Source organism: Saccoglossus kowalevskii, chromosome 13 (assembly GCF_978046115.1).
Source record: "Saccoglossus kowalevskii chromosome 13, keSacKowa6.1, whole genome shotgun sequence".
NCBI classification, from domain to species: Eukaryota; Metazoa; Hemichordata; class Enteropneusta; family Harrimaniidae; genus Saccoglossus; species Saccoglossus kowalevskii.
The window spans coordinates 9,559,591-9,584,364 of record NC_140653.1 but is presented as its reverse complement, the minus strand read 5'-3'; the positions used below and the strand labels follow the sequence as shown (position 1 = coordinate 9,584,364).

The 24,774-nt window shown below is 39.4% G+C and overlaps 1 long non-coding RNA gene across 1 annotated transcript; it reads left to right on the top strand.

Moving 5' to 3' along the window:
• Positions 1 to 823: 823 nt before the first annotated feature.
• On the top strand, positions 824 to 24,519 carry LOC144357177 (uncharacterized). Its single transcript, XR_013421633.1, has 2 exons — positions 824 to 1,189; positions 23,943 to 24,519. It is a non-coding gene; the product is annotated as an uncharacterized LOC144357177 (long non-coding RNA).
• Positions 24,520 to 24,774: the final 255 nt, after the last annotated feature.

Genomic DNA, 24,774 nt, shown 5'->3' with positions numbered 1-24,774 from the left:
CTGGCATTTTGAACAAAGGCTCTCTGATGAACGGATGGAACAGACAGGGGATGAAACGCGATTCGTAAACAGTACGACTGCATCCCGAAGCCCAGCAAGGAGCCCCTTCTCCGCGCTTTCAGTTTGAATTGCACCAATAAAATTACAATTTAACGCGTCGGAGATATTTCCCCATTACCCGCGAGTGATCATGAAGACTGCCAGCAGGACTCGCGCGTCTTTGTTTTCTAAACACTGGCTGCCATGAAATGCGCATCGCTGTTGTGAATTGAAGCAACATTTTATGTCATTCTACCATTTCCACTGAGATTTAGAAGAAGAAAAAAAACAGCCATCCATCCACTGTACAACGAACCAATCACAAACTGCGCGCACACGCGACGGCTGACATTTTGTAAGTTCAATCGCGGTGATCATTTTTGTTTAAAAATTAAGAAATAAAAAGAAATTATTACACTGCACGTTGATTTGAAGAATGTCAATTGACATTAATATAATAAACACGGTCAGAAATGTACAATATGTCTGCGCACGAGTAATAACTATGTGATGAATTATGCAGGTAATAGGCGAAATGAACGCAGACAAGGATAGTGTTTGATGTCAGATTTATTGTTTACATGTAATTCACATTGAACGGGCAATCAAAAAATCACTAGTACACACGAGTTCGCTGCAAGTCTCGAATTAGTTGCCATATTAGGATAAATACAGTTAAATCAAATATCAGATTAAATAATAAGATTATCTTCTGTATTGCCTGGAGTGAGTATATATATAACAATTGGCGCACTTTAGAAGGTTAGAAGAAAGATAGAATGCGACAGTTAGCAATCTACCAGCAAGTGAAAACGCGGGGTTATTTCATTGTGGTCTGTATGGTATGAGACTGTATGGCGAGGAAGGGAAACGGACAAGAATCTGGAGCAAGGTTGTGTCATCATAAAACTATTCACAAAAAAAGGACCCGGACTCCAATTTGATATATTTTGCATGCTACTAAAAATGGCGGGAAATGGTGACGTCCTTTTAAGACCAGATTGTGATTGAATTTATGACAGCGCAAATTGGAAGAAAATGAAATGATGGACAGACAGCAAAGAGAGATACGGGAGTTTCTCGACTCGCCCTGTCTTCCCTGTCCGCTCCGTACATGGTTTGAGACGACAATACGTGCACAGACATACAGGTATGTTTTCTTTTACTTGGTTTTTACTTTAATTTGTTTTTGTTTTGTTTTCAAAAATCGGTTATGATCATCGGTCCGCAGTATGTGCTTATTGTCAAGCCATGCGGCGGCATGTCAGTGAGAAAGTCGTTCGAACGCACTTCAGTCACAAGTCTTCTAGCCCCCAAGGCAGAAGTGGACCCGATGACCCGTCTAAGACTGACACCCATGATACCCATTTGCACACATATGGTAGAGGTGATGAATTCACGAGTCAACAACCAACGTCAAACACATCCATTTCCTTACTAAAATTCGACATTTTCATTTTGCCTTTGGCTTGGTTTTCCTCACCGCGTTGTTGATTCATTTTCGCTCACATCTACATCACAACCACATTGCATTTTCTACAGTATGTCAGTAGTGGCCCTCCGGCGATCCCACCGCACTGCGGTTTATAGAAGGTCAGCCGAAATAAGCAGTTGTTAACCTGTGTATCTGATTTTTTTAGTAACGGAATGACAACACAATGTTAGGTTCACCCTCCACAGCAAGTAGATGTTGGAGATTCTACTTATACCGAATGTTTTACGACGAGTTTTATAAAAAAAAAAAAAAAACTTACTGCCCTGTTTTCTTAACAACACAATCAGACGAATTGGTCCGAGAAGTTCCGTACCTTGCCCCCAAAAAATACACCTCGAAAACGTTTGATAGTAAACATATGTATATTTCACAAGTCAAGACCATTTAGTTACGGGACTCTCCGCCTAATACCAACGACAACTCTAAGTACTGTGAGACTCAAGGGACCTAAATCAGTGTAATGTTTTCTTAGGATTCATGGGAGTACACACACGGAACGAATATAACAAAAAATATCGCGTTGTTAAAGGGCGGTGGTCGTCGCACAGTGCGCGTTCGAATTTTATGTAAACAATCTATTTTACAGACATTGTGTACGTCGCTACTAGTCTCACATGGAATAGAACACGGCGCGACGACCACCACCTTTTAACTATCATTCCTTCATTTTACCAAATCGCTGTTGTAACGAAAGTGATCGAATATTATAATACCGGTAAATTTAAACAATGAGTGTTTGGACAATTTCTGCAGTGTGTAGTTACAAGTATTCATATTTCTACGCGTAGTAATTTTAGATTAACTAATTTTATTTAACTAAATTTAGTTCAATAGATAATTTCAATGTCTACCCAGTATAATGTCAGCACCCCACCATGTGGCAAAGCGCCAGTCGTCACTCGCGTCGTGTTCGACATGCGACATTATACAACGCGTGTTTACACGAAATTCGAACGCGCTGATCGACGATAATGTACTATGAAAACACGTGTACAGAAAATTTAGACACTCCATTGACCATTGACAAAATACGTAGCATTATGATTCAGACTGTGCAAAGGTTATTTATCATCTGAGTTGACTGTTTTATACAAATAGGATGTGCCGTTTTCACCAAATTATTATTTCTAAATAATTGTGTTATTTTTTTTCTAGTTGTCGGGTGATTCAGTATCGAATCTACAATCTGATTCGATACCGCACTCGAGTTCTTTATTTAGAAGGACTCGGAGATGGCTAAAATCGAGAATGATACGATCTCGTATCGTGTATTATTAATATCTAGAAAATCATGGCGTAAAATAAAATTTATTATCCAAGATATCTACTTTCAGTTTTTTCTTTCTTTTATTAACCATTCCATTGTGGATATTAAAAAACATAAGGGTTATAAAAATGAAATATAGCCAAATTGGGTCGGAATAGCTTTACAGAATATCCAAGACGATGATAATTCATAACCTTTTCAAAGTTGTTTTCTTTTTCTCGACAATAAATTATGTATTCATATTTATAAACTATTAAATATTTGCTTCGATTGAAATTATATTACAAATTTAAACACTATCGCGTCAGCCGCTGGGTATCGCCTTCGCCTCTGTTTGCTCAGTTTCTGAAATTTGTTCCAATATCCGAGCCTGTCGTCATTTTTTGTTTTAACCTTTTCAATTTTCTGCTGAACAAAATATCCCGCAGAAAAGTGATCGCCAAAGACAGACTTTTCACTGATACTAGACGTCACACTAAAGACACGTGCGTGCGATTCTTAGTACATTTATAGTCCCGGACTAATCCTGTTTTCGATTTGACGGTACCGTCATATGGGAGGAGAGAAATCTACATTCACTCTCGTATCTGCTTCATTTACTCATTTTGTCATGAATAACTCAGACATATTGTAATTTTATTTATGAAATTTACACATGAAGTGATATTGTTCAATAATATAGTAATGAAAGCATATCCCAGTAGACTCCAGGGCCCTCTCGTCCCAATAGCTTCTTTTTTGTTTCTAACTTTCATGTGATGAAAATAAATTAATCCACGGTCTACGTCAATCGTATTAATTGAGCTTTTCACATTTTGTAATGTTTTGGGATTACGTTTACCGTGCATAGTCATGATCGAGAGGAGGGCACGTATTATTAAAAATTACTGCAATATAATGTATATACTTTTATGAAATCAAGAGTAGATTTATGAATTTCGATGGTTTCGGATGTAGAGACTTCTCGACATATGAACGGCATGTAATGCTGAATATATCACAGGTCAAGGGTTAATGTTCCCTTATGGAAAACACAACGCAATGAACACAATGGCACAGGTGCAATGTCGGTCTCCAGGCAAACATTATACTCCATAATTCGGATAAAAAACAAACCTTATAATCAACTATTGGTTGCTATGAAGATTTTTTTTAATGAATGAATAAGAATGGAATTGTGAGATTCAAATCAAGATAAAGCTGAAATTAAGAAAGCATAACAACAAACAGTCGTGTTGTGTTTGCTTTTCGTGTTTTTTAATTCGTATATTCATTTTCGAAAATTCGAATTTTGTATTAGACCGGATGAAATGTGTTTTAAAAACACGACTGGTGAGTTTGTTGTCAGATAAATCAAGGCTTTCGCATGTTGCGGATTCTAACGACTCGATAACAGGTCTACTTTTCGGCCAGTATTTCCCGCCGGCCAAAGAACGAGCTCAGCTTTCGTTTAACAGCCGCGTGTCAATGTGCAATCATGGCAGAATATCGACGATAAATAATATCATACTGGAGCGGCGCGGATTGTCTGTAATACATAGTTTGATTTGCGTAAGTGTCAATTGAAATGGTTTTAATCTAAATTGAACAAGAACTGTTGCATTGGTTTATTTGTTCTGTTGCCTGTTTCCACTTCATTTTCATGGGTGAGGTATATTTGTTCTTCGCCGATGACGCTGTTTTTTTTTATTCCATGAGTATTTTTGACATTAACACAGAATGGAATAAAACGACAGAGTCCTTTTCATGTCGATGCAATTTCAACACTTGATTAGGTGTGCGTTTTACTGTGCCGTATGTGATCAGGCGGAACATTACGTTTTGGATCGTCTAAAACCGAAAACGTGAGTGAACGCGAGATGCAAGACGAGCGTCCAGGCACCGGGGTCGTGTGTTCGCGTGGCTGTCAAGTCATACACAATTGCAGTCTCTAAAAAGACACTGGAACTCGAATTAATTTGCGGAATAGACTTCTCTTTGTTTGAATTATTGTTCTCAGAACCGGTTTTGAATGTAGTTTTTAAATTAATGTTAAAATTTAACCTTTAAAAATATAATTTCATTGATAAAAATATGTATCATCGTTCTCATTGTTCCGTCCTTTGTACTATCCAGAACAGCAATAAAACCGCACGAAAAGGAGAACAAAACTAATGCTTTACAACGTAACAATACCAGGATTCCTAAAGATCAAAACAGTGAAAGATAAGAGCAAGGTCTTCCATTTTAGAACATTTCAAATCTTGAAAGCGGCTTCCTCGAAACCCACGACTAAAATACAGAGTTGCAACAAGCTATAAAATGGATTTTTTTTTGTTTCACATTTGACGTCATGAGCGATGTTCGACAAATTTAACGCATTAAATCTGGATGTTTAGTGTGGAAATTAGACAGCTCAAGCGTACACATCCGCATAACGAGCTGAGCGATGGAAACGACCATTGAAACTCGGCGTTCTGACGACACCTTTCCCCCTTACTGCATTAGTCGGGAATGTGAGCGGCGTGTGGCGATGCGAAGAACAATGACTTGTACCCTATATAATATTTCAACACCATTACCCTCTTGAAAAGCAAAATCACCCTCAAAGTGGCAAGAGAAAAGACATCAGCAAATGACTTATCGGGAGCCAGGCTAATGTTGCTATGGTGACATCACTTGCCCGTGTGGAGTCGTTAATTTTAGCCGACTTCAGAAAACATTGAGGATCGACTTTGATGCGTTTTACCGCTCACCTACACTAAAAGCGATCTGAAAATAAACGTTTTCTCTCGTGGCCCAGCACATTGTAACTAACAGTAATCGGCGTTAATCTAAATCTAGGGTGTTCGAGAGTCTTTTAATATCATCCCCTCGGTGTAGTTTGTTAGGAAATGCGGATAAAACGGGGATAAAACTTATCAGTTCAGTTAAACACTCAGTGTGATTAGGCTAAAGTATTGTATTTTCAGTCTCCTTCTCTTGGGACGCTATTACAGGGAGAGTCAGTCAGTGATCGTTTTTCACTGACATCGGTGATCTCAGTCGCTTGTTCGACTTTATTAACCCCCTTGCACCAGCCATAGGCATATCATTTAAACATTTCATACCATGTTAGCAGACAATTGGCCTTCATTTTCTCCCATCACCAATAATTTGCTGCCACTTCAGTTGAATGGATGCATTGTATCAACACCAATTTGTAAATTATATAAGTTATATTATTAGCGATAACCCGCTATTTCGCATTTCTGATTCTAATTATAAAACATGTCAGAATAGATCTGGGATAGATGATTAGCTATGATCAAAGAATGTGTTCATTTCTCGCCTGTTTGTTGTAGTATACGGATACTTTCAACTATGCCATATAAATAGCATTATGAATACGTCATACTTTCTAGATGTACAACAGAAATTACACCTGGGCCATGAAAATTAATGTTATGTTTTTGATTGACGGGACTCGCATCAATGAAATATTGGGTTAGTGGCAACCATGACGTAATTATTTAATGTTAGTCAAGATGTTGACCAGTTTATAAACATACGGCGCGCGCATGCGTTGTAAATAGATTCGACGCCGTATTTATTTGTTACCCACAGTAACCCATATAGTCCTCTTATTTCTTAAGGTATGGCGTGAAATGCGTTAGGTACATGTCAGCCAAAAATAAACCCGATTGTACACGTGACACGTGACGTAATTATAATCACTTAATTATTTTTTATTATAACTGACGACTAGATAGTGTCATTAAATGAATTGTTTGGATTGAATTAAAGGTTGAGAAATTCACAAACTTAAGTACGATGTTAACACGGGGAAAATGATGATTCCCCCAGTAAGATATTTTTATTTGCATAAAACAATTTAAAGCGAAACTAACATTGTTTGTTCTTATTCCTAACTATTACTGAAGACAGCGGGAGGTGATGAGTACTTGCGATTTCCGTGTAAAACAACGGCATTTAATTATATTATATTAATATTGTTATATCTATATAGCGTGTAAACCTGGTGTGATTCGCTGTTTGAATACACGTGGTGTTCTGTTTGAGTAATGTTGGATACATAGAAGTGGAGATTGTATGAGGGAAGTGGTTGTTGGTTCTATAAACGTGACGAGGGTTTGTAGGCAGTGGTGAGTGTTGCTGGTAGCAGTGGTGATGATGTATGTGTGTGTGTGTGTGTGTGAATTGTGGGTATCGTTGGTTGTATTAAAATGGCGATTCTGTGTAATGGTGAGCAGCGCTGGTTGCATGAACATATTGTGTCGGTTGTACATATATGTAGTGATGGTGTGAGTGGTTGTCTAAAATGGTAATATTGAGAGGAATGGTGGGATTGAGTGGTTGTCTAAAATGGTAATATTGAGAGGAATGGTGGGATTGAGTGGTTGTCTGAAGTGGTAATGGTGTGAGTAATGGTGGGATTGAGTGGTTGTCTAAAATGGAAATGGTGGGAGTAATGGTGGGATTGAGTGGTTGTCTAAAATGGTAATGGTGGGAGTAATGGTGGGATTGAGTGGTTGTCTAAAATGGTAATGGTGTGAGTAACGGTGGGATTGAGTGGTTGTCTGAAGTGGTAATGGTGTGAGTAATGGTGGGATTGAGTGGTTGTCTAAAATGGAAATGGTGGGAGTAATGGTGGGATTGAGTGGTTGTCTAAAATGGTAATGGTGTGAGTAATGGTGGGATTGAGTGGCTGTCTATAATGGTAATGGTGTGAGTAATGGTGGGATTGAGTGGCTGTCTAAAATGGTAATGGTGTGAGTAATGGTGGGAATGAGTGGTTGTCTAAAATGGTAATATTGTGAGTAATGGTGGGATTGAGTGGTTGTCTAAAATGGTAATATTGTGAGTAATGGTGGGATTGAGTAGTTGTCTATAATGGTAATATTGTGAGTAAGGTGGGATTGAGTGGTTGTCTAAAATGGTAATATTGAGAGGAATGGTGGGATTGAGTGGTTGTCTGAAGTGGTAATATTGTGAGTAATGGTGGGATTGAGTGGTTGTCTAAAATGGTAATATTGTGAGTAATGGTGGGATTGAGTGGTTGTCTAAAATGGAAATGGCGTGAGTAATGGTGGGATTGAGTGGTTGTCTGAAGTGGTAATGGTGTGAGTAATGGTGGGATTGAGTGGTTGTCTAAAATGTAAATGGTGGGAGTAATGGTGGGATTGAGTGGTTGTCTAAAATGGTATAATGGTGGGAGTAATGGTGGGATTGAGTGGTTGTCTAAAATGGTAATGGTGTGAGTAATGGTGGGATTGAGTGATTGTCTGAAGTGGTAATGGTGTTAGTAATGGTGGGATTGAGTGGTTGTCTAAAATGGAAATGGTGGGAGTAATGGTGGGATTGAGTGGTTGTCTAAAATGGTAATGGTGTGAGTAATGGTGGGATTGAGTGGCTGTCTATAATGGTGATGGTGTGAGTAATGGTGGGATTGAGTGGCTGTCTAAAATGGTAATGGTGTGAGTAATGGTGGGATTGAGTGGTTGTCTAAAATGGTAATATTGTGAGTAATGGTGGGATTGAGTGGTTGTCTATAATGGTAATATTGTGAGTAATGGTGGGATTGAGTAGTTGTCTATAATGGTAATATTGTGAGTAATGGTGGGATTGAGTGGTTGTCTTAGGTGATAATATTGTGAGTAATGGTGGGATTGAGTGGTTGTCTAAAATGGTAATATTGTGAGTTATGGTGGGATTGAGTGGTTGTCTAAAATGGTAATATTGTGAGTAATGGTGGGATTGAGTGGTTGTCTATAATGGTAATATTGTAAGTAATGGTGCGATTGAGTGGTTGTCTAAAATGGCAATTTTGAGAGTAATGGTGGGATTGAGTGGTTGTCTGAAGTGGTAATGGTGTGAATAATGGTGGGATTGAGTGGTTGTCTAAAATGGAAATGGTGGGAGTAATGGTGGGATTGAGTGGTTGTCTAAAATGGTAATGGTGTGAGTAATGGTGGGATTGAGTGGCTGTCTAAAATGGTAATGGTGTGAGTAATTTTGGGATTGAGTGGCTGTCTAAAATGGTAATATTGTGAGTAATGGTGCGATTGACTGGTTGTCTAAAATGGCAATATTGTGAGTAATGGTGGGATTGAGTGGTTGTCTAAAATGGCAATTTTGTGAGTAATGGTGGGATTGAGTAGTTGTCTAAAAGTGTAATAGTGTGAGTAATGGTGGGATTGAGTGGTTGTCTAAAATGGTAATATTCTGAGTAATGATGGGATGGAGTGGTCGTCTAAAATGGTAATGGTGTGAGTAATAGTGGGTGTACTGGTTTCATGAAAGGGGCGGTGGTGTAATAATGAGATTGAATAGCCGTCTAAAGTGGTTATGGCGTCTAAGAAATAGTAGGTGCTGCTGGTTGCATGAAAATGGTGATGATGTGAGTAATGGAGGGATTCAGTGGTTTTCTTATATGGTGATGGTGGTGTAAGTAATGGTGGTATTCAGTGGTTTTCCTAAGTGGTGATGGGGGTGTAAGTAATGGTGGTATTCAGTGGTGTTTTCCTATGTGGTGATAGTGGTGTATGTAATGGTGGGATTCAGTGGATTTCCTATGTGGTGATGGTGGTGTAAGTAATGATGGTATTCAATGTTTTCTTATATGGTGATGGTGGTGTAAGTAATGGTGGTATTCAGTGGTTTTCCTATGTGGTGATGGTGGTGTATGTAATGGTGGGATTCAGTGGTTTTCTTATGTGGTGATGGTGGTGTAAGTAATGGTGGGATTTAGTGGTTTACCTATGTGGTGATGGTGGTGTAAGTAATGATGGTATTCAATGTTTTCTTATGTGGTGATGGTGGTGTAACTAATGGAGGTATTCGGTGGTTTTCCTATGTGGTGATGGTGGTGTATGTAATGGTGTGATTCAGTGGTTTTCTTATGTGGTGATGGTGGTGTAAGTAATGGTGGGATTTAGTGGTTTTCCTATGTGGTGATGGTGGTGTAAGTAATGATGGTATTCAATGTTTTCTTATGTGGTGATGGTGGTGTAACTAATGGTGGTATTCAGTGGTTTTCCTATGTGGTGATGGTGGTGTAAGTAATGGTGGGATTCAGTGGTTTTCTTATGTGGTGATGGTGGTGTAAGTAATGGTGGTATTCAGTGGTTTTCTTATGTGGTGATGGTGGTGTAAGTAATGGTGGTATTCAGTGGGTTTTTTTATGTGGTGATGGTGGTGTATGTAATGGTGGTATTCAATGTTTTCCTATGTGGTGATGGTGGTGTAAGTAATGGTGGTATTCAATGTTTTTCTACATGGTGATGGTGGTGTAAGTAATGGTGGGATTCAGTGGTTTCCTATGTGGTGATGGTGGTGTAAGTAATGGTGGGATTCAGTGGTTTTCTTATTTGGTGATGGTGGTGTATGTAATGGTGGGATTCAGTGGTTTTCCTATGTGGTGATGGTGGTGTATGTAATGGTGGGATTCAGTGGTTTTCTTATGTGGTGATGGTGGTGTAAGTAATGGTGGGATTTAGTGGTTTTCCTATGTGGTGATGGTGGTGTAAGAAATGATGGTATTTAATGTTTTCTTATGTGGTGATGGTGGTGTAACTAATGGTGGTATTCAGTGGTTTTCCTATGTGGTGATGGTGGTGTAAGTAATGGTGGGATTCAGTGGTTTTCTTATGTGGTGATGGTGGTGTAAGTAATGGTGTTATTCAGTGGTTTTCTTATGTGGTGATGGTGGTGTAAGTAATGGTGGTATTCAGTGGTTTTCGTATGTGGTGATGGTGGTGTAAGTAATGGTGGTATTCAATGTTTTCCTATGTGGTGATGGTGGTGTAAGTAATGGTGGTATTCAGTTGTTTTCTTATGTGGTGATGGTGGTGTAAGTAATGGTGGTATTCAATGTTTTCCTATGTGGTGATGGTGGTGTAAGTAATGGTGGTATTCAGTGGTTTTCTTATGTGGAGATGGTGGTGTAAGTAATGGTGGTATTCAGTGGTTTTCTTATGTGGTGGTGTAAGTAATGGTGGTATTCAGTGGTTTTCCTATGTGGTGATGGTGATGTAAGTAATGGTGATATTCAGTGGTTTTCCTATGTGGTGATGGTGGTGTAAGTAATGGTGGGATTCAGTGGTTTCCTATGTGGTGATGGTGGTGTAAGTAATGGTGGGATTCAGTGGTTTTCCTATGTGGTGATGGTGGTGTATGTAATGGTGGGATTCAGTGGTTTTCCTATGTGGTGATGGTGGTGTAAGTAATTGTGGTATTCAGTGGTTTTCTTCTGTGGTGATGGTGGTTTACCTAATGATGGGATTTAGTGCTTTTCTTATTTGGTGATGGTGGTGTATCTAATGATGGGATTTAGTGCTTTTCTTATGTGGTGATGGTGGTGTACCTAATGGTGGGATTCAGTGGTTTTCTTATGTGGTGATGTTGGTGTAAGTAATGGTGGGATTCAGTGGTTTTCCTATGTGGTGATGGTGGTGTCAGTAATGGTGGGATTCAGTGGTTTTTCTATGTGGTGATGGTTGTGTAAGTAATGGTGGTATTCAGTGGTTTTCTTATGTGGTGATGGTGGTGTAAGTAATGGTGGTATTCAATGTTTTCTTATATGGTGATGGTGGTGTATGTAATGGTGGGATTCAGTGGTTTTCTTATGTGGTGATGGTGGTGTAAGTAATGGTGGTATTCAATGTTTTCTTATGTGGTGATGGTGGTGTAAGTAATTGTGGTATTCAGTGGTTTTCCTATGTGGTGATGGTGGAGTAAGTAATGGTGGAATTCTGTGGTTTTCCTATGTGGTGATGGTGGTGTAAGTAATGGTGGGATTCAGTGCTTTTCCTATGTGGTGATGGTGGTGTAAGTAATGGTGGTATTCAATGTTTTCCTATGTGGTGATGGTGGTGTAAGTAATGGTGGGATTCAGTGCTTTTCCTATGTGGTGATGGTGGTGTAAGTAATGGTGGGATTCAGTGCTTTTCCAATGTGGTGATGGTGGTGTAAGTAATGGTGGTATTCAATGTTTTCCTATGTGGTGATGATGGTGTAAGTAATGGTGGGATTCAGTGCTTTTCCTATGTGGTGATGGTGGTGTAAGTAATGGTGGGATTCAGTGGTTTTCCTGTGTGGTGATGGTGGTGTAAGTAATGATGGGATTTAGTGCTTTTCTTATGTGGTGATGGTGGTGTATGTAATGGTGGGATTCAGTGGTTTTCCTATGTGGTGATGGTGGTATTCAGTGGTTTTCCTATGTGGTGATGGTGGTTAAGTAATGGTGGGATTCAGTAGTTTTCTTATGTGGTGATGGTGGTGTAAGTAATGGTGGTATTCAGTGGTTTTCCTATGTGGTGATGGTGGTGGTGTAAGTAATGGTGGGATTCAGTAGTTTTCCTATGTGGTGATGGTGGTGTAAGTAATGGTGGGATTCAGTGGTTTTCCTATGTGTTGATGGTGGTGTATGTAATGGTGGGATTCAGTGGTTTTCCTATGTGGTGATGGTGGTGTAAGTAATGGTGGGATTCAGTGGTTTTCCTATGTGGTGATGGTGGTGTAAGTAATGGTGGGATTCAGTGGTTTTCTTATGTGGTGATGATGGTGTAAGTAATTGTGGGATTCAGTGCTTTTCCTATGTGGTGATGGTGGTGTAAGTAATGGTGGTATTCAATGTTTTCTTATGTGGTGATGGTGGTGTAAGTAATGGTGGGATTCAGTGCTTTTCCTATGTGGTGATGGTGGTGTAAGTAATGGTGGTATTCAATGTTTTCCTATGTGGTGATGGTGGTGTAAGTAATGGTGGGATTCAGTGGTTTTCCTATGTGGTGATGGTGGTGTAAGTAATGGTGGTATTCAGTGGTTTCTTATGTGGTGATGGTGGTGTAAGTAATGATGGGATTTAGTGCTTTTCTTATGTGGTGATGGTGGTGTATGTAATGGTGGGATTCAGTGGTTTTCCTATGTGGTGGTGGTGGTATTCAGTGGTTTTCCTATGTGGTGATGGTGGTTAAGTAATGATGGGATTCAGTTGTTTTCCTATGTGGTGATGGTGGTGTAAGTAATGGTGGTATTCAGTGGTTTTCCAATGTGGTGATGGTGGTGTAAGTAATGGTGGGATTCAGTAGTTTTCCTATGTGGTGATGGTGGTGTAAGTAATGGTGGGATTCAGTGGTTTTCCTATGTGGTGATGGTGGTGTAAGTAATGGTGGTATTCAGTGGTTTTCCTATGTGGTGATGGTGGTGTAAGTAATGGTGGTATTCAATGTTTTCCTATGTGGTGATGGTGGTGTAAGTAATGGTGGGATTCAGTGCTTTTCCTATGTGGTGATAGTGGTGCAAGTAATGGTGGGATTCAGTGGTTTTCCTATGTGGTGATGGTGGTGTAAGTAATGGTGGTATTCAATGTTTTCTTATGTGGTGATGGTGGTGTAAGTAATGATGGGATTTAGTGCTTTTCTTATGTGGTGATGGTGGTGTATGTAATGGTGGGATTCAGTGGTTTTCCTATGTGGTGATGATGGTATTCAGTAGTTTTCCTATGTGGTGATGGTGGTTAAGTAATGGTGGGATTCAGTTGTTTTCTTATATGGTGATGGTAGTGTAAGTAATGGTGGTATTCAGTGGTTTTCCTATGTGGTGATGGTGGTGTAAGTAATGGTGGGATTCAGTAGTTTTCCTATGTGTTGATTGTGGTGTAAGTAATGGTGGGATTCAGTGGTTTTCCTATGTGGTGATGGTGGTGTATGTAATGGTGGGATTCAGTGGTTTTCCTATGTGGTGATGGTGGTGGTGTAAGTAATGGTGGGATTCAGTAGTTTTCCTATGTGGTGATGGTGGTGTAAGTAATGGTGGGATTCAGTGGTTTTCCTATGTGTTGATGGTGGTGTATGTAATGGTGGGATTCAGTGGTTTTCCTATGTGGTGATGGTGGTGTAAGTAATGGTGGGATTCAGTGGTTTTCCTATGTGGTGATGGTGGTGTAAGTAATGGTGGGATTCAGTGGTTTTCTTATGTGGTGATGATGGTGTAAGTAATTGTGGGATTCAGTGCTTTTCCTATGTGGTGATGGTGGTGTCAGTAATGGTGGTATTCAATGTTTTCTTATGTGGTGATGGTGGTGTAAGTAATGGTGGGATTCAGTGCTTTTCCTATGTGGTGATGGTGGTGTAAGTAATGGTGGTATTCAATGTTTTCCTATGTGGTGATGGTGGTGTAAGTAATGGTGGGATTCAGTGGTTTTCCTATGTGGTGATGGTGGTGTAAGTAATGGTGGTATTCAGTGGTTTCTTATGTGGTGATGGTGGTGTATGTAATGGTGGTATTCAATGTTTTCTTATGTGGTGATGGTGGTGTAAGTAATGGTGGGATTCAGTGCTTTTCCTATGTGGTGATGGTGGTGTAAGTAATGGTGGTATTCAATGTTTTCCTATGTGGTGATGGTGGTGTAAGTAATGGTGGGATTCAGTGGTTTCCTATGTGGTGATTGTGGTGTAAGTAATGATGGGATTTAGTGCTTTTCTTATGTGGTGATGGTGGTGTATGTAATGGTGGGATTCAGTGGTTTTCCTATGTGGTGGTGGTGGTATTCAGTGGTTTTCCTATGTGGTGATGGTGGTTAAGTAATGATGGGATTCAGTTGTTTTCCTATGTGGTGATGGTGGTGTAAGTAATGGTGGTATTCAGTGGTTTTCCAATGTGGTGATGGTGGTGTAAGTAATGGTGGGATTCAGTAGTTTTCCTATGTGGTGATGGTGGTGTAAGTAATGGTGGGATTCAGTGGTTTTCCTATGTGGTGATGGTGGTGTAAGTAATGGTGGTATTCAGTGGTTTTCCTATGTGGTGATGGTGGTGTAAGTAATGGTGGTATTCAATGTTTTCCTATGTGGTGATGGTGGTGTAAGTAATGGTGGGATTCAGTGCTTTTCCTATGTGGTGATAGTGGTGCAAGTAATGGTGGGATTCAGTGGTTTTCCTATGTGGTGATGGTGGTGTAAGTAATGGTGGTATTCAATGTTTTCTTATGTGGTGATGGTGGTGTAAGTAATGGTGGGATTCAGTGCTTTTCCTATGTGGTGATGATGGTGTAAGTAATGGTGGTATTCAGTGGTTTTCCTATGTGGTGATGGTGGTGTAAGTAATGGTGGTATTCAATGTTTTCCTATGTGGTGATGGTGGTGTAAGTAATGGTGGGATTCAGTGCTTTTCCTATGTGGTGATAGTGGTGCAAGTAATGGTGGGATTCAGTGGTTTTCCTATGTGGTGATGGTGGTGTAAGTAATGGTGGTATTCAATGTTTTCTTATGTGGTGATGGTGGTGTAAGTAATGATGGGATTTAGTGCTTTTCTTATGTGGTGATGGTGGTGTATGTAATGGTGGGATTCAGTGGTTTTCCTATGTGGTGATGATGGTATTCAGTAGTTTTCCTATGTGGTGATGGTGGTTAAGTAATGGTGGGATTCAGTTGTTTTCTTATATGGTGATGGTAGTGTAAGTAATGGTGGTATTCAGTGGTTTTCCTATGTGGTGATGGTGGTGTAAGTAATGGTGGGATTCAGTAGTTTTCCTATGTGTTGATTGTGGTGTAAGTAATGGTGGGATTCAGTGGTTTTCCTATGTGGTGATGGTGGTGTATGTAATGGTGGGATTCAGTGGTTTTCCTATGTGGTGATGGTGGTGTATGTAATGGTGGGATTCAGTGGTTTTCCTATGTGGTTATGGTGGTGTAAGTAATGGTGGTATTCAGTGGTTTTCCTATGTGGTGATGGTGGTGTATGTAATGGTGGGATTCAGTGGTTTTCCTATGTGGTGATGGTGGTGTAAGTAATGGTGGTATTCAGTGGTTTTCTTATGTGGTGATGGTGGTGAAAGTTATGGTGGTATTCAGTGGTTTTCTTATGTGGTGATGGTGGTGTAAGTAATGGTGGTATTCAGTGGTTTTCCTATGTGGTGATGGTGGAGTAAGTAATGGTGGTATTCAGTGGTTTTCCTATGTGGTGATGGTGGTGTAAGTAATGGTGGGATTAAGTGGTTTTCCTATGTGGTGATGGTGGTGTAAGTAATGGAGGGATTCAGTGGTTTTCCTATGTGGTGATGGTGGTGTAAGTAATGGTGGGATTCAGTGGTTTTCCTGTGTGGTGATGGTGGTTAAGTAATGGTGGGATTCGGTGGTTTTCTTCTGTGGTGATGGTGGTGTAAGTAATGAAGGGATTAAGTGCTTTTCTTATGTGGTGGTGTAAGTAATGGTGGGATTCGATGGCGTCTTGGAGGTGGTGGTAGTGATGTAAGTAGTGGTGGAATTTAGTGGTTTTTATTATGTGGTGGTGGTGATGTAAGTAGTGGTGGGATTCGATGGCTGCTTGGAGGTGGTTGGAGTGATGTGATTAATGGTGGGATTTAGTGGTTTGTCTTATGTGGTGGTGGTGTTGGTGTAAATAATGGTTGGATTCAGTGGCTGCTTGTTGGTGTAAGAACGAAAAATTGTAAGGGTGGGCAGCACTAGTTGCATAAAGTAGTGATTGCGTGAGTAATGGTAGGATTCGGTGGTTGCATAAAATTGTTGATTCTGTGCAATGGTGAGCAGCGCAGGTTGGTAAATATGACGAATACATTCAAGCGGTGGCGGGTGTCGCTTGTTGCGTGACAGTAAACACAATTACTAGCATTGCATTATAGATAAAGGCACTCAAGGAGTGAGATACCCATAATAAAACATAGCTACATCATGCACTATTACCATACAATAACTCCAACTATCATTTGTATTTTTTTTTACTGCCCCTAGTAAAAAACTGACATTAGTGGGTAGGTTTTAAAAAGAGATGAGACAGTAATGTTGAGCAGCTGCATTTTCACTCTGGTTATATCTTCTATTACCTGTGCTGTCACATTTCATTTGTCTAGTCATTCACTGCCACCGTCATCTATATGTTTTGAAAGCAGCTTATTTGACGTCTCAGAGAGGGACGATTCTCATTTCCCTTAAGATTAGATAAAATATCCCACACATTGGCGATTCGAATACAACACAGCGTGTGCGTGGTGCTACACTACTCTCCGTTTATTACGCTCTGTTTTTACCTCATTAACTTCTCGCACCTTGCCTCGCCTCCAACTTCTAATTTGAACTTTCACGTCGACCCTTGACCTTACGAAAATAGATCACCTTTACTTGGGGTGTGTATTTATCGCTTCGTCATTCCACGTCTTCTTTGGGCTGGCGATGTGAAGTGTTTCGCAGTCACGGTACGCTGGAAACACGAACCCATCTAGCCGTTGAAATCTGAAAGCGATGTCTCGAATTAAAAATCCCGTAAATTTCGAGATGTATCAGCTACATCACTCGCGCGCCAGATGGATATCGGATCTTCTTAGTCTATCTTTTAATTTCGATGTTTTTAACATTCAATTTTGCATGTTCCGGATTACAGTTAACAGTTTAGCGGTATTACCGATATAAGTATGTCTGGGAAGCCAAGGAGCAGACGCCCCTGTGGAATTACCGTCATCCCGATCCAACTCCAAAAAAACTAATCAACGAGCAACTAATAGGAAACACCTCAACACGACAAGACCGTGATAAACTTTGCCCACTTGAGGTGAATACGCATCACCGGAAAATAAGGGCAGTACGAGTTCTTGATCGATAGTGCTGATAAAATATCTCGCGTTAAGTACTCGATAAACATGAAGTGAGGCTTCCCAGCCAGGCGTGACGAATAGCGGTGCCGTTCGAAGCTCGTTTGCAAGTCCACTGAGGGGCCGCTGAGCAATTGGAAGAGATGCCTTCTGGGAATTGAAATTATAACATGCCCAGACTGTCTCATTTCTTATCGCAATTGTTTATCTGGCCGGACAAAATATTTTGACCTAAACAAGATTGATATCCAGTGACCAAAAAATCTTAAAAACCCTTGTAGTGGTTGCCACGTGGTTAGTTCCCAAATGACAAAAGACAGTCAGCGGGTTGGTAATTTTGTTTTCACTCGAAAACGAAAACGCGAAACGCAATCGGTGAGATCGACGCTCAGCGGTTTTTACTGGAAGTGTGTTGATTCTTTTTACACACTCTAAGTTATCTGTATCATGCATATGCCAACGCTGAAAATGACCAGGTAATTCGCAAGGAATGTAACATACACATAAACAGAAGGCATTCGGAGACGTCTGTTGCATTTTGAGGATGCCCGCGGGCAAGTCGACGGCATGACGGAGTACGTATTATTGCACACAGAAAATAGTAGAATAACGTTCCTTGACGGGGCTAGGGCCGGAGAAGTTAGGGAAGAAATAAAGACGACTGAGTTAAAATGTATACGAACCCAAAGAGATATCGTTACGTAGTAAAGCATTGTTGAAAATGTGCCCCGAAGGCATGATTACCGTGATCGCGTATCACGAAACAGAATAACAATCAGAAAAACATAGTTTTAGGGAAATTGTAGCGAGGTCGGGGAATAATATCCTTCACTTGAGAGACAGTATCGAAAATTGGGCTTTCTTTTTGTTTGCACACTGGAGACGTTAACGTAGACACATTATAACCGCGTTACGCGATGGCGATCACTCAGGGAGGCACTGTTAAACAAAGGATGGCTGTGCAACTCGTAGTGGTTATGTACTTTCATGTATGTAGTGTTCTCGAATATGAATATTCAACAGCGTAATTGTTGCTATGGTGTCACCACATCAGTGGTATATATAAATCAAATAATGAAACGGACGGGGGTGTAAATAATCGGCTGATTGAGGGTCTGTGTGCTTTCGTATGTTAAAAGTAAAATTTGTTAGCCTGGACATGGCAAGGTCGTGGAAGGGAGGGGGTCTTTGATAATATAAAAAGTTGTTAAAACACGCACATGTGTGACCTCTCAAAACAAAGCTTCGAATTCCGTCATATGCACAAATCATAAATCGAAAGTAATGAATGTTTCATTATTTTCCATTCACCTCACTAATTTTGCACTGATCGGGAATTGTCTGAAATTAGAAGAAATTTACAATGTGTATGTTTTATATTTGATAAACAAATACATTTGCGTCCCACAGAAATCGCTATTACATATTACAGAAAACTACGAGACACGTTTCTTTTGGGAAAAAAAAAAATAATTTGGCCAGTGACATTGAAACAACAGTTTTTGGCGATATCCCCCGGAGACGTGACAGCAATTGTTGTGAATGGCAGATGAGTAAATGAAACACAGCGACCGGAATAGAATTCATTAAGTTCTGTTAACTGTTTCGATAGAAATGCATGGATTCACGACACACGGTTTGCCAATGTCATAACTCAGATTTAATTTCTCTTGGGCTTCCACTGATCATCATCGGAGAGCACCATTCAAGAGAAATCTTTTAAGATGCGGAAAAATATTATGGCGACAGTCATTTATAAAAAGCTTACTGCGAGTGCTCTCCTATAAAAACTCATAAAGTTACACAGGCAGAAATAATTCAAAACTAAAATATTACACTCTCCCGTATGTGGTGACGTTGTCAGAATTTTAAGCGGGGCTGATGCATGTTTCTAGGGAGTTCGCGTTCTGTTACGGTGCTGGCGTGTCGCCGCAGGCGACAAACTTTCAATGAGTGTGGCTTGCTGCTGACTCTCCTCCTGGTAGCTCCGGGTCCTGTATGTCGCGTTAATTAATCTTATATTTTCAGCAACCTGTGAGCCTAAAACACGTTGCGTTTTGTGCTGGTGTGGGTTAATCCGTTTGGCGTGCCGAGACAAGAGAAGAAAAAGTTGAAGGAAAGAGACACGACTTTTATGGCCTGTAGTTTTGTTCGCTGGGCTTGATATTCAAACAGGGAGATTCCCAGAGTTCGTTGTTACTCATACGTCAATAGATGTTCCCTGTTACTCCATGTAAAATAGGGTAACACCCGAATGAGCGTTTTGAAATAAAGATATATAAAGGTCGCATTCTTTTTACGATTCTATGAGCCACCAGAGCGAAAATCTGACATATAAATAAACAAAGCATTTCAAATCGTTCGCGTACATCTGTTGTTTTATTCCGCACGTTTCCGCTTAATAACTGTTCATTTTATCCCAGTACAGTGAACGTCCATTCTCGCAGCTTGGGTTTAATAAATTGCACATGATTTTGAAGTGAATAAACACTAATAACAGTATTTTATTTCATTTTTAAATTGCATTAATTTTAAAATTTTGAAAACATCGCGAATCAGTTTCTAGAGGAGCCAGACGCCGATGACAGTAGTGTTTACTCTACTGCGCGAGTACGGACCTCGGGGGGATTGGAGGGTGGAAAAAAAAGAGGTGGCGTACAATGGAAATTCGCAAGTGTGAAGAATAGAACGAATAAGATTAATCTGGGACTGTTGGATTGTTATACAATTTATTTCTTCTGTTTTCTAAACGCCCTATGATTGCAATAATGAATCAAATTAGAGGCAATGTCCGACTGTGTCTGTGGTCGTTTTATTTATTAGCGGGTATAGTATAGTGCGACTTCCATTTGTCTTCGCGACGACGTGGGTAGAACCGATCCGTCGACGTATCCTTATTAACAGGCTATATAGGACACATCGGTGGGTATGATTTAGCTATGTCCCGCTTAATCAACTTTATCGCGATGGTTGTGTAGCTCCCCCGTTTGCAGGCCGTCCATTCATCTTAATTTAGGTGAGACAACATCGCTGTATGTGAACGCGCCGTGACTTTTTCTTAATTACTAACTTAACAAGTTTTCATGAATAGAGATGGGCGCTAATATGCTTATTTATCATGGCGTAATATCTTGGTGATAGCGCGTCACTCTTCTCCATTATAGCGTCATCAAATACTAGTTTGAAATCACTAGAACGGGGAATTTGCACATAGCCTCGGGGAATGGCCCACAAAATATAGCCAGGGTTCGGCAGATTCTCGTCTGATCGTGTTTGACAGCGCGTGTCGCTTCCATCATATCACCGGCAACTGTTCATCTAATTGTACAACGTAAAGATATTCATTATGGCTTTTATTCAACGTTTAGCGAAGGTGCAACTAATAATTTCGTTCGTAATGTATTTTCTTGAAAGAAGAAATTAGCGAATCCGTCTTACTAGTGGTTAGGTCATCAAGCAATTACCACCAAGCCTCAATTAGTTGTACATTACTCTTTTGCAAAATCAAATTGGCTTCAACACATATTTATTTTCTCTAAAAAAAAACCTTACCAACCTTAGATAATTATTGGCTCGTCTAACAAGTGATTCCCTTTTTAGGGAAAAAGTTTTTTTCCAGTAAAGCTTAATATCTAAAAAATCTTATGATGTAAATCGGCCAACCTTTTTACAACCGCCCCCCCCCCTCCTCAGCACGCAAGCGCAGACGCAAATGCGCTTTATCACGTGTACCCCCGAGCGGTACCATGTCGCGTTGCGTGACTGTTTAATACAAGCGTGGTTAACACAAACTAACAACAAACTAACGGGAACATGAATACTCTTCCACGATGTCACGATAAATCGTACCATTAATACGGTCATTTTACTAAAAACACAGATTGTTGACAAAAAAAATAAACTTTCAAATTCTTGACTTTACACTGTATTGCGGCATTGTTTTTGTAGTTCTAGTCGGAGGCACTGTTTCAACTGCCGAATTGTGAGTGCGAATGAAAAATGGTGATATTTGACTGTGGTTGGGGATTATGTTTTCGTCTAACACCATTTTCGTTGATCGCGGTTCGTACACAGTGAAACACCGAAACAGGGACAAACATTTCAAGCATGTGAGAAACAGAAATAAAAATCACCCAAAGAAAGAATTGGTTTATCGTTGTACATTTTATAGCAGTCTGACAGACTTGACCTTTTCCGAATGAAAAAGAATGAAATAATTCCGATTAAATAAAGCACATTTTATAGCAAATTTAAATCTCATCAAATACAGGAGAATGGCCAGAAGCAACTCTATTATGTTCCAATTTAATTCTGGTGAAAAATTACCAACTTTTGAAGGTTAAATGATTCAACAGTGATTCTGATGAACGTCTTGGCAATCCAGGCTATAGGCAAATGTCTTGTTTCCAAACTTAAAAATACAGTCAACAAAATTTATAGCCAACAGAAAAAAAGGCGGGAAAGAAAATATTCGTCCGCGCGCGAAAATAGTGGTGAATATTTAAACTACATTTCGTAATGACAACAAACGCTCATTTGTAACCGTGTTTGTCATTGGTCGACGGGAAGTAGAATTTACATCTTATTTCGTGCGATGCAGAACAACAACGCGTGGACGTTAACGTTAAAACGTGATTAAATATACGGCGCGATTGTTCTTAATAATGACACACTTGAACCATAGTGTTCAATATAATAATTATTAACTGCATTGACTTTTCGTCAAAAAGTAAATAAACAGGAATTATCGTCTGATAAACGCAGTCTGCGAGTGTCGCGTCGGCTATAAATCACGTTTAATATGTACATGCTTAAAATTCGACACATTTCCTTACGATTTTTCGTTACCGTAATTTTTATTCCTCGTCACATCCATCCAAAGAGAAGGCTTGTGTGTAATCTTGTTTTTTTATGCTCCATAACTAATTTGGTCGGGTGACAATTTCTTCCCAACAGGTAATTATATTTCAATCAACGTGCCTGCCAGTTTCTTAAGTGATATAAATATCCAAGATTACGATAACACGACTGAGAGGCTAATGTTGGTTTGATTAAAATCTTGTATATGGAGGAGAGAGAAACCTGAATACGCAATCATCATAAAGTATCACGGTTTGCTCGGCACACAAATAATTGTGTAAGCAAGAAGAGATCATAAAAAAATCGACTCAAAAGTAGGGCACCACAAATTAAAAATATCAACGTACGTACTCGGTTTTTATGATGTTTTCAGGTGTATCATTAAAAAAGTCAGCCAGAACTAAACGTTAAGATACCATCGTGGCGGAAATAAATTGTAATTGGACGAAAATAGACGAAGAATATTGCGAAAACTTCATCTTTTAGTAATAATATACAGCAAAGAATGTTAAAATAAACATTGTCGTTACGGTATTATCTCAGTGTAGTGTCTGTCTAACTATACTATTAGAAACTATCGCAGTTAATGTGTTATTGTGTTGTATACTTGTTTTTATTTGGAATTTTTTTGATAAATTTTCACATCAAAAGAAATCAACTCCGCGTTTTGCAATGGTTTGATTTTTTTCATAGCGTTTTTATCTCACTTCAAATCATATTTTACATACAATCGACGATACTTGAAGTCATTCTGAGAGTGTGTATTTTGTTTTAAAACTATGTCATTATCGTAAATAACTTGACGTAACACAGAACACTGCTAGTATACTATAGTCTACTTCATCAAAGTCCATAAGACTCGTAGCAATCTCGAAAATTAATCACTGTTTGGAAGTTTTCCAATTCAATCCTTGTCGTTATTCTTACGGTGATAGGTAACTAACGCCCACAGTGTCTAATCGCACAGCATGCTAAACTTAGACGAATTTTGACTGTATCCTAAGAGAACCATTCATGGAACAGTACGAGTCAGCGTTCCCCAGTCACCAGGTTAGACCCATAGTGTTCGACATAATGAGTAATTGTCTTACAATTCTCTGTTTATATACATTCATTTTATTAATTTTAATGATATATAGTTCGTATCCTGGAAATGGTTTCATCATAATTTGGGATGTTTGCTCAAGTTATTGTACTTGTATATAATACGGGGCGACAGTAAAACACTATAACTTGCCTGTACACGATGTATTATACAATTCCATTCATTGTGTTTTGAACTACATCGACGCACGGTAATGTCGCAAACTACCGCCATCTGACCAATATATGAAACACACTGAATGTCAACTGCCCGTTTATTATGTAACACTCAGATATTTCAAGTCGAAGTTGGTCTAATGAAACTTTTTTTCTGCTTAGCACTTGTGATGAGGTGAAGGAATTGAAACTGACGTTATTATACCTAATAATGAGCCAATGAATTCGCGACACGAGTTCTGGCGATTATTGAAACACAACGGCACTTTCAATTCCCTCCCTGACTAGCTAAACCACTCTTCGACATTTACATAGCGTAGAAGGGCCTCCTGTGGCTACCCGACGTTATTTATTAAATCATTAAATTTCCTAGTAATGAAATGTGGATTTTATTTAGTTTTCATCAAACTAATCACAATCTGTAATTAACTTTTTTTTCACAGGGCAATAATGCTGACCATTTGTGAAGACGGCGTTGTGTGCAATAAGGTGGTACAACTGCTGTGACGATATCGCATACTCACACACCAGCAGAGAACCCCAACGCAGGACACAGTAGCTTAAAGTAGTTTTCACGCACGGAGGTCCCTGAAGTTAAGAATCCGATACAAGAAGAACACTCGTCTGGGAGAAAAGGGCCCGATTTTTTTTTCTCTTTTCTTAGTGACTTTCGACGCTCTGAAGTAAACATCTTTATGACTCCCGGGAATTTAATGGATAACATGTGGCTGGATAATTCGACGGAATTAGGTGGCGAGTGACGAGTATTACATTGCCCGCTGTGAATTTGAATTTTAAATATTGATAAATATTAACACGTATTCGCTAGTATTACGCCTAATTATATCAAATAATATTGTCATTCATTATTAAATAGTCAGCATGTTTCAGTAAACAAAGTGTAGTCGTTGTTTTTCTCACGCAAAACAAAGTAATTTAAGTTTTATTGTGGTGAGGTGAAGCAGAATAAATAAATTTGAATAAAGAGTTTGTTTACTACGTTGTCCGACAGCGCAACAATTGTCAAGCCATTATTATTATTAGCTCCATGGTCAAAACTAAACACTGGTTATATGAAAGGAGACTCAATAGCCATTGAAATGGTTCAATTCGATATTTTCAAAAGTTAAAATTTATCGAAAGTTATAATAATCAGTATTCGTCAATAAAACTCGATTTTATTTTTGTTTTCATCTCCTAAATTTTTCATAAGTTGGCGACCGGCAATCGGACAACTCAAAGTAATGTCATACATATAACACAGTGCGTGTTTTG